Source organism: Lampetra planeri, chromosome 36, assembly GCF_965212315.1.
Source record: "Lampetra planeri chromosome 36, kcLamPlan1.2.h2, whole genome shotgun sequence".
Lineage (NCBI taxonomy): Eukaryota > Metazoa > Chordata > Hyperoartia > Petromyzontiformes > Petromyzontidae > Lampetra > Lampetra planeri.
This window is the reverse complement of record NC_136142.1, coordinates 3,132,726-3,142,843: the sequence shown is the minus strand read 5'-3', so window position 1 is coordinate 3,142,843 and position 10,118 is coordinate 3,132,726.

The window sequence follows — 10,118 nt, the reverse complement described above, 5'->3', positions numbered from 1 at the left end:
GTTGTTGTTTTCTGACTTTATGTGAACGAAAATTCGCCCGTTTTCTCATCGAAATAGGTACATTTCTAAATATCACTGTCCTGGTCACAAAAGCAAAGTTTGTGTGGAATAATATACATTTTCTATACTTTTTAGGCATAAGCAATTACGAAATAACACTGACTACCCACGAACAAAAATTGTGTTACATAGTGTAATTTCCTTTCCATTTGCAACTTTTAACTTAGCAATATAGTTCTTACATTTATATAGCGTGCATGCTTAAATTAATGCTTATTTGATAGTGCGTATATCTGTGTGTACATTGCTGTACAATTATTATTATGTTTTACCATTTGATTTGCAAGTGAAGTTTATTACTATTTATCTATTTCAAATAATATTCTTTGTTTATTATAATTATACAAAATCTGAAGGGCCATTGAAATTTAAATATGACACAGTTCTGTATGTGAACACATATGTAAATTCTAGATTTGAAGTTTTCGGGACTGCAAGGATTCATACTCTTTGGTTGTTTTTTTTACCGAAAAAACCCAAATAAGTAAATACAACCAGCGCTCATTCTGGGATTCATCAGCGGTGTGAGGCATAGGAAACAATTGCTTCGTATTGTCATGCGTATGGGAAGCAAGTAAGTCTACATCTTTTTTTTTATCGGGATATATGGAACAGAGTTTCTGCCATGGTGTGTAATGGTTGGCAGCACACTGGACTTATACTCCAGAGGTCACCGGTTCAATTCCACCACCCAGCAGCAGAAATGGGTACAGCACAGTTCACCGGCAGGCCGTGTGTGGTTTGGTAAAGTGTGTGGGTCCTCCCACCCCTTCCAAGATGTTTGACCAGCGAGGAGACCAAATAGCTGATAGAGGGACTCTTTAAAGCTCCCTCTATGTACGTCAAACTTCTTTCGCATCTTAAGTAGCCAACCATGATAATCGGAGGTGTGGGGGGAGGGGCAACAATCTAAACACAAACACGTTCCTTCCGAGTGGGCAGGTTGGAACTTGGTTGGACAGCGCATTCGTGCACGACAGAAAGCTCGTGGTCACGTGACGCATTTCAACCAATCCAGGAGCGTACATGTTTGGGAGGGGCTATGCACGACAGACAAATAATCCCTGGTGGGCAGTGTGGAACTGTTGTTCCTACCTGTAAAAGCATTCTAGATTTGAAGTCTTTGTGACTGCAGGGATCCATGCTCTTAAGTTATTTCGGTAAAGCAGCCCACTTCAGCAATTGTTTTCTTGCTGTGGTTGTCCCACCTGATGACGGACGCTTGTGTTGCGCCCGAAACGTCGTGATTTAATTTATTTTATTTGAAACCTACGTGACTTTACCGAAAGAACCGAAGAGTACAAAAAGCATTTCTAAAGAAATTTGTTTTCAGTGTAGAAAGTGGAAGCCCTTCTGTCAGCAGTGATGAGCAAACAATTGCGGGGCTTTACCTGTTGTATGGAAAATAAGGTGTGCATTTAATTTGCTATGCTTAATGCACTACTAGAACACTCAGTGAGGTTTCTTCCTACTTTAATATGATTTGTCTTCTACATTTTTAGAGTGTAAGAGTATTTGAAATCAGTGTTACAAATACTTCTACAAAGTGGAAGTTGATTATATTTTGGATTATTTCTTTGTTTTCATGGCATTGGTATTTCGTGTTTGTTTGACTTGAAAGCTTTTGGATAGGAAAATACAATGAAGTTTATAAATTGTAATTTTAAACACATTCTACATATAGCACTGTGACATTGAGAGTATTAACCTATGTGCCTGTAGCTACTTTGATTAAAAATATGTATTTCTCTAGCAGTTTCACCTACATTGTATGTGTCTTCAACTCACCAAATATAATTTATAAACCCAGAATACACATTACAATCAACTGAGATTCACCCCTGGCCAGTGCTGCCTTAATTGCTATTTGTTATCGTAAATATATTATGAATATAATATTGATATTAGCCGATGGTAAAGTCCATTGACGGAGTGGCAGCCAGGAAAAGAAGTTAATCTGGGAGGATGCACACCAAGGAGATGGAGTGATGAAACCAGCTCTTAGCTTTTTTCGGTAAAGTCACGTAGGTAAAATTGACTGTATCAAATTTACTGTATTTTAGCTGTGACGGTCCCACCTGATGACGGAGACTTGTGTTGCCTCCGAAACGTCGTGATTTATTATTTTCTATTATTATTTCTATTATATTTATTATTTATTTGTATTACTTATTTTTTACCTACGTGACTTTACCGACAAAAAACCTAAGAGTATGAATCCTTGCAGTCACGGAAGCTTCAAATCTAGAATGAAATCAGCTCTTGTGGGTGCAGAACCATGAGTCTTTATCAAGTATTCATTCAGCAGTGGATTGACCATGGCTGATATACATATACATGAAATACATCCTTAATACTTTTTGGGTTTTTTTCGGTAAAGTCACGTAGGTAAAAAATAAAATATGTCAAATGAAAAAAACTAAATGAAATCACGACGTTTCGGAAGCAACACAAACCTACGTCTTCATCCTTAATGTTAAGTTTGTATGACATGACAATCTTGCCAACGGTGTGACTCTTAGGACTAAACCTATTGCTCATAGCAGCTCGACTGCTATTTGAAAACAAGATAACATGTAAAAAGTCACAACAACAAAACAATAAGTTGATATCTTTGTTTGGGAGTACAATACATCGCATATGCATATCATTGCATTGTGTTTAATAATGTTGTGATGTTGCAAGACTCTCAGTTGCTGTACGGAGTTAAATCAACCCTTTCCCATTCCGATCACATACGCATACGTCATCAATTCTTCTTCCGATTCCGTTTCGATGACGTTCACTAAAATATAATAACGTCCTCGGCACCGAGGCTCCCACAAGGCCATGCAGGAAGGCGTGTAGCACAGTTTGGCGCCAGCTATCATAGAGTGTGGTCGTGTCGCTACAGTTCTGCGTGGTGAGTGCAACGTCTTTAAAATGAATGCTAACCGCGTGCACGTTCCGATATGCGGCGGTGAATGGGACACCACCCTGCAACTTGCAGTACGTCTCGGAATTGGAATGGGTCTCAAAGCATTTTACAACTGCAATGTCTTTTTTTGCGAGAGGAGAATGTGCACGCAAATGCAAGCCGACTGTGGATCTGGCAGAGGCGTAGGGCACATTGAAGCCTATAGCTTTTGATGCTGCATTTGGCTGGGTCCTCCAAAAGACAGAACTGCTAGGCACACACCATGTCACTCCACAAAGAAGCTGACACAACCCTAACACAATCTAAAACATCGGTCCCTTTTCCCCGTGGGGCAAATCTTAGGCGAAATGTCACCTATAGAAGTCAGAAGGACGTCGCCAAAACTCCCAACTGTCCTGCCACCTGTCACTGCTCATTATCTTCAGCAAAATCACAATTCCTTCTTGCTGATGCTCAGACATCTAAAAAGTCATTGTTTTGGCTTGGGGGTTGGCGATGGCAGGGGGACTACATCCTAAACTGCGCATAGATCGTGTTTTGACACAATGCATCTATATATATTCCATAGATTCGACTTTCAGCAAATACTTTAAAAAAATACACACATGCACATTGAACAGGCTTCAAGTGAGTATTACCGTGTATCTTTCGCAAGAAATGAAGCAAACCTTGCAGCCTGGGCAGATACGGAGTGAGCACACGAAAGCCTTCATCCATTCAGTGACCACTCCTCCTGAAAATTCTCAACTCCCTGCCAACAAAATTGCCTATTTCAGCACTCTGCTCCGCATTTACGGACAATCTACGGGCTGCATGCAATGCACAATCTCCGTGCTTCTATGTAACACAATTTTCATAAAGAAAGGTATATGTTCGACATATTTTTCATTTCACAGGAGGGTACGTTTGCGATTTCCACGTATAATTTGCACACAGTAACAAATACACCGCGGTGGGCCTTCCAATTTTGTGGGGAAACATAGACAAGGAAGCGGAAGGTCAACAAAAAGAGTTGAACAGATATATGTATGCTATTTATACTTTCATTTCCAACTTCATATGCCTTATATTTTGTATTTAACAACATTGTTTTGGTAAAAATCTGCAGGTTTGGCAGAAGTCAAACTTTTGTTGAAGACTGAAAACTTTTAGATTGCACACAATTGTGTCCTAGAAGCTAACTTTGATGGAAGCATTCCCTTGTTCGGTACGTACGTACAAACACACACACGTGTGTGGGTGTTGTTTTATAATCGCGTTCCATCGGTGTCGTTTGCCCAACAGGATAATTTACAGCAGACTGTCTCTTTTCAGAGTTGCTACTTCACTGACTAAATCAGACTATGCATCGTTCAAAGAATGTTCACTAAACTTTGGTTTTATAACTTACATATAAGTCACTATCTGCCAATGTCATAGCCAAATGTACGTTTATTTTGGGTCACATCGAGTAACCAATGTCATATGTTTGACTTAAAAGGGGAGCTCTTAGTTTTAGTGGTGTTGTACCGTTGAGTGCTAGCTGGCGCTTCAGGGGTATGTGGAAAGTATTCGAGGGGAAAATATGCCAAAGTCAGCAAGAAGGGGTATGGGATACGTGGGTGGATACTGTACTTGATTTTGTTAAGTGTTAATAAAAAAAATAGCTGCAAGTACGTGCATACAGTATATTACGCAACACGAATTGGAGAACATACAAAGGTTAATGCCATCATCTTTCATATGCGCTTGTGTGGCCGTCTGGAACGCTCTTCCTTCCGATATTAGGAAGCCACTGGAGCTCTGCACCTTTAAGTCATCTAGATTGCAAACTCATTTCTTTCGGACTGCTTTTGGCGTTTAGTTTATTGTTGTCCTTCCCCCGCACCTCCGTTTAGCACGGCTGGCTACGTACGGTGTGAAATAAGTGCAACATGCATTTAAGAAGGATGTTTAAATCGAAGCATGGTGGATAATCGATTAGATATGCTGCGTTTAGAGAGGTTCCGTTCATCCAACATCCGACCGTTCCCTAGCACGCCTGAATGCTGATGAGATACTGTATGTTGAAACTGGTCATAAGTTTGCTTGTATTAGACCAATGTTGCTGAAATTATGCACTCCCAGAATGCCTTTTGGTTGACAGTAAGTGGATAAATAATACTTTGGTCGTTTAGTTGAGAGACAAACATTTGTAGATAGCAGCTTATTTATTTTGTAACTGGTGTTTCGTTCAATTTGCACTTGTTCCAAATATGATGGATATTTAGTGATGGCTATATCGTGTATATTAGAATACTCTCTTCATGTTGTTATTTTTTTAAGTTTGACATTAAGTTAATAAAAGCATGCGGAATGCACTCCAGTATGACTGCGTAGAGTTTGTGATGTGTTGCGTTCCCATGCGTTGCAACGTGTGTTCAGTTTTGAAAACTCAGTGCCTGACAAAGGTCCGGGCACATGGAGTGAAACGTCAGGCATCATGCCTGTATGTCGGTTTTGAATATTCATTTCCAGTTCTCGGAAAGGTGGTGTTAAACGTCTTACTTAATGGCGTACAATACGCTGGACAACCTGGAGACGCATCAGGGATAACTATTACATCAGTTTTAATCATTGTGCTGTGAATCATTATCTTGGAGGTGGGGGGGGAGTCAAACAAACAAACACCAAAGCAATGACATAACGCACATTTGCATTGTATTTAATCTAGGTGGTGCTCTTTTCTGTCGCACATAGTCGGTCTTGACTGTCTGTTTCTCTTTGCCATGGTAGGGCCTTGTCTATCATTGTAGTTGTGGCTTTTTTTGGATTCCGAGAATTTATTACAAACCTTCCTTCTGCAAGGTCATGCCCTGCAGCAGGGAGCAACTAAAATATTGATGGAACTGAAATTCACGGTTGGTTGGGTATATAAACGTCTGCATTTTTTATTCAATACATAGATTATAATCCACGACAATAGACAGTGATTCTTAGCATAGAACTTGAAAAAAGTCACCGTTTTTTAAAAATTGTATCGCTAAAATATTAACTTTTTGTCACAATTCAACTCATGGAGTCACTGGTAATGTAAACTGAACGATTACATGATTCAACATCAGCCAGGGTCAATCCACTGCTGGATGATGGTCTCCCCAATGCGGTGACACCTTTCACGAACTTTCAATGTAATAATCCACATTAGCATCTCCACACAAACCACTTTCATCGCTGCAGCTCTTCAGTGGGGCCTACTCTTGGATGCTTCACATTCCTTGCTTATTTAAAATGTCGTGATGTAACACATTCGTTATTTATATTAAGCAATGCGTTATAAACTAATTGAAGTTTAACATGAAGGCTTTCGCGACCAATATCATCCATAATAGGTCTTTTTTGGGTTAGATCGCTATCTAACCCAAAAAAGACCTCTAGCAACTAATTGAAGTTTTCTGTGTGTTTGTGCGTTTTATAGCTAGTTAATGTTTTGTTAAGTGGCCAATTAATGGATAATTGATTTATTAAAAAAAACATGAAGCTAGTAATTGATTTTGTAATTGCTTCAACCTCAGCCACACCTTTCTGTTTCTGGCAAAGATGAGCATTGTAAGATTCCAGGATTCCTAAAAGACGGTATGGGCATGACATTTTATGGCACAATTTCCTCTAAAACATAAAACTTCCGTGAGGGAAAGCACCATAATGATAACATACAATCATCTATAAATCAGATGGATTTCTGTCGCAAGATCTAAAAGATGTTTTAAAATAGTTTACGGCTCTAGAGAACATTTTCCTTTTTGATCACTATCACATCGCCACATTTTTTTTTTCCAATTCCCTATGAATGCCTTAATAAGACATTAAGGTCTTGTCATTAATAAAAGGTTAATTTACCATGAGAACATGTGATTTATTTACTTATTTTGGCCATGAAACGGGTACTTAAAATTGTCCAAACACATCAGTTACACATTGTTACAGGGCCAATAATAAGAATCTGAATCTTTATTTATCCTGGATGAATCCGATGAGCTATGAAGCTTTTTTTTTATAGATGTCCAGTAGGGGCGGGTCAACAAGTTACAACAACAAACAATACAACATTCTTGTTACAACAGACAATGTGGGGTGACAACTCCTGACAATAGCACGTGGAGCGAAACGTTAGACACCGTATTGAGTAGCATTGGGTAACATTACTAATTATTTTGCCAAGGTGTGATTTCAACGTTGTAGATACAGTTCTCATAAATGGCTGCGTCTTTTACTCCGTGGCTGCTTGTAACAGCCAAACAGTGAAAAAAGCCATCAAATCTAGAACATGTTGTTCCTCGCAATGCTTTGAATTTTGAAATGTGTACAAATATATACATTTTTAACAGAACAAACGAAACATACTTTTTATCAACACAAATTAATTTATCTAAACTTGTTTTCAGGGCATTCTAATTTTAAGATAAAGTCTTCATTTTACACGATCATAACTTGAGGCCTAATGCACAGGCGTTAAACATTCCCGCTGGTCTAGGTTTTTCTCATAAAAATGCACTTTAGGTTGTCCATTAGTCTACAATATATAACCCCAAGGTAAAAAAGATCTCAATAGCATTGTTTTAAAAAGTGGATAGACGTTCAAGTTTACAAATAAATTATCTATGAACAGAAACAGAGGAGCAATAACAATAATATAATTAAAGTTGTCTATTTGAAAAATAGACAACTTTATAGAGCAATAGTTTGCAAAGACAATCTTTCAAAGCCCATGAAGATTCCCGACAGACTCTTTGAATGGTAATATGAAATGCATTGATTTTAATTTCTTTAAAGGCCCATTGCAACGTCTGTGGGTGGAGATGGAGAGATGCACTTCATCTCCGTGCAGCTGCCGGGTGGAATATGACGTCGTTGAATTCTGAGACAGGTCAGTGGCATGGGGAGCCTTTCATCCAGCAGTGGATTAACCATGGCTGATGATGACCACAATGAATTGAGCAATCAGTATGTATTGTGGTTCACCTACGAGTAGAATTACATTTAGAAAAAAAAATAGAGGCACGTCACTTGAAAAATACACGAGGAAACATCGACACGTACATCCCTGTATACTTTTAAGTGTGGCACAATAGTTCTGCATATCGTTACAGTATAATAAATTACATAAACGTTTTATCCGTGAGATACCACAGGAAGGGGGTGGGAGTCCAGGGTACAAACTATTAAGAAAGAAAGAGGACAGAAGGAATCGAGAAGAGAAAGGATGGAAAATCAGGGGAAAAGATTGATAAGGAACACAAAACCACGACCAAAGCGTCAGAGAAGATGAGAATGTATGTAAGTATGTTGAACTTCTTTTGCGCCATACATAACCAACTGTGCTAATCGGCAGTGTGAGGGAAGGACAACAACCTAAAGAGGGAAAAAACACTGTTCTAAATAAATACATTTTCAACCTAGATCTAAATGTGCATTGCTCCAGTGGCTTAATCATATCAGAAGGAAGAGCGTTCCAGACGGCCACAGAAGCGCATCGAGATGGGGAGGAAGAGGCTGCATAAGGGCCCCAGACACTGCACGGATTGGCGTATTCATAGTGGGAGTGGCCACACAGAAGTCACGTGATCATGGGAAGCTTGAGAAGATTTCGTTAGAGAGTTAGGAATTAAAAAAAGGTCTCTCCCTCATGCTTTGTCATTCATGAGCCTTGCTTTGCCATATTTCACCATGCTGGTCAGTGCAGATTGGTGAATGGTTTGCCCAGGAGAAATGCACTATAATTGTTGGAAAAATATCTTCTCATGTTACCATTAAAAGCGTGTCACTTCGACTGGCACCCCTAGGCAATATGTGTTCTGCATCATGTAAAATAATGAAAAGGTAATAATTATGTCCAGTATATTAGGTTTCTGCCGAGTTAATGTAGTTGTCACAATCATTACTTAATTTCCTTTTGCAAAATATAATTAACAGTGTGCAGATGTTTGTACGTCCAAGATATTTGATGAATTGCAACTTTTCACACACTTAATAACGTCGACTAAACCTTGATTATAGCTTTTTTTTTGTCTACTGTTTGAATATTTGTGCTACGTTACCTTTTGGCAGGTTTTGTTCAAAAAAGATTTCCTGCTGGTCAGCATTGAGGCATTTTAACTATTGCAAGCATGAAGCAAAAGAACACTCTGGAAATGTGATATTTGCGGGTAATTCGTGAGTAATTTTCAGAACAGCGTACACCCTGGCACACAGTGACCTGCTCGTGAAAACAATATTGGAGGAGCTTATTTTTTTTCTTTCAATCGGAGAAAGTGCAAAAAAAATCAGAGAGAAAAAGTCAGCGGGCGGTGGGGACGAGGGTGGAGTGGGGGGGGGGTAATGCATCCATGATCACTGGTCATTAACGTTTTAGAACGACCAAGGTCTGAGATAATAACGAAGTATCACTTTTATTTCGCACCTCGCACAAGCATAACACAAGCCCCGAAGCGCCAACGGGATTGAGATAGACAACTTATGCAGAGTAGTGCACGTAGGTTCTGCATTGGTGCACGCGGATTTAGAATCGGACGTGGTTTTCAAAACGACAACCAATATTGGCCACATACAATGTGTGAAACGCGTATAGTGACGTCGTTATTTGTTTAAGATATACTCCGTACTGTACGAGGTTTGAACAAGTTCTATTTTAAAACCGCTCCTGTGCCAGATCCAAGGGAGGCGGTGGTATGGGAGGTAAAGGGCTGATTGTTGGTAATACATTCACGGAAAAATAATATGATTCTAAAGCTTTCAAAAATGCATTTAAGTCGAACTGGTTATTTGCGTATGGTAAATCACAGGTTGTGCGAGGCTGTGGAGCTTTGCATCATATTGTGTCACGTGAGGACCTACGTACAAACTGGCTTGCACACACACACACACGTGCACACACACACCCACACCGTAGTGATCGCCATGCTTGGACTTTTAAGCAGCAGGGGCAAGTCATGGACTTGGGAAAGATTCAGAGAGCGTTTGACACCGGTGTTATCCATGACTGGGGATCAATCCCAGAGTGACTTGCACTGGGAAACCGTTCCTCACTTGCAATCACAGAGACTCGCACATCGCCTACACATACTCTTAGGTTTTTTGTCGGTAAGTCACGTAGGTAAAAAACATAATAAAATTAATAAGTGAT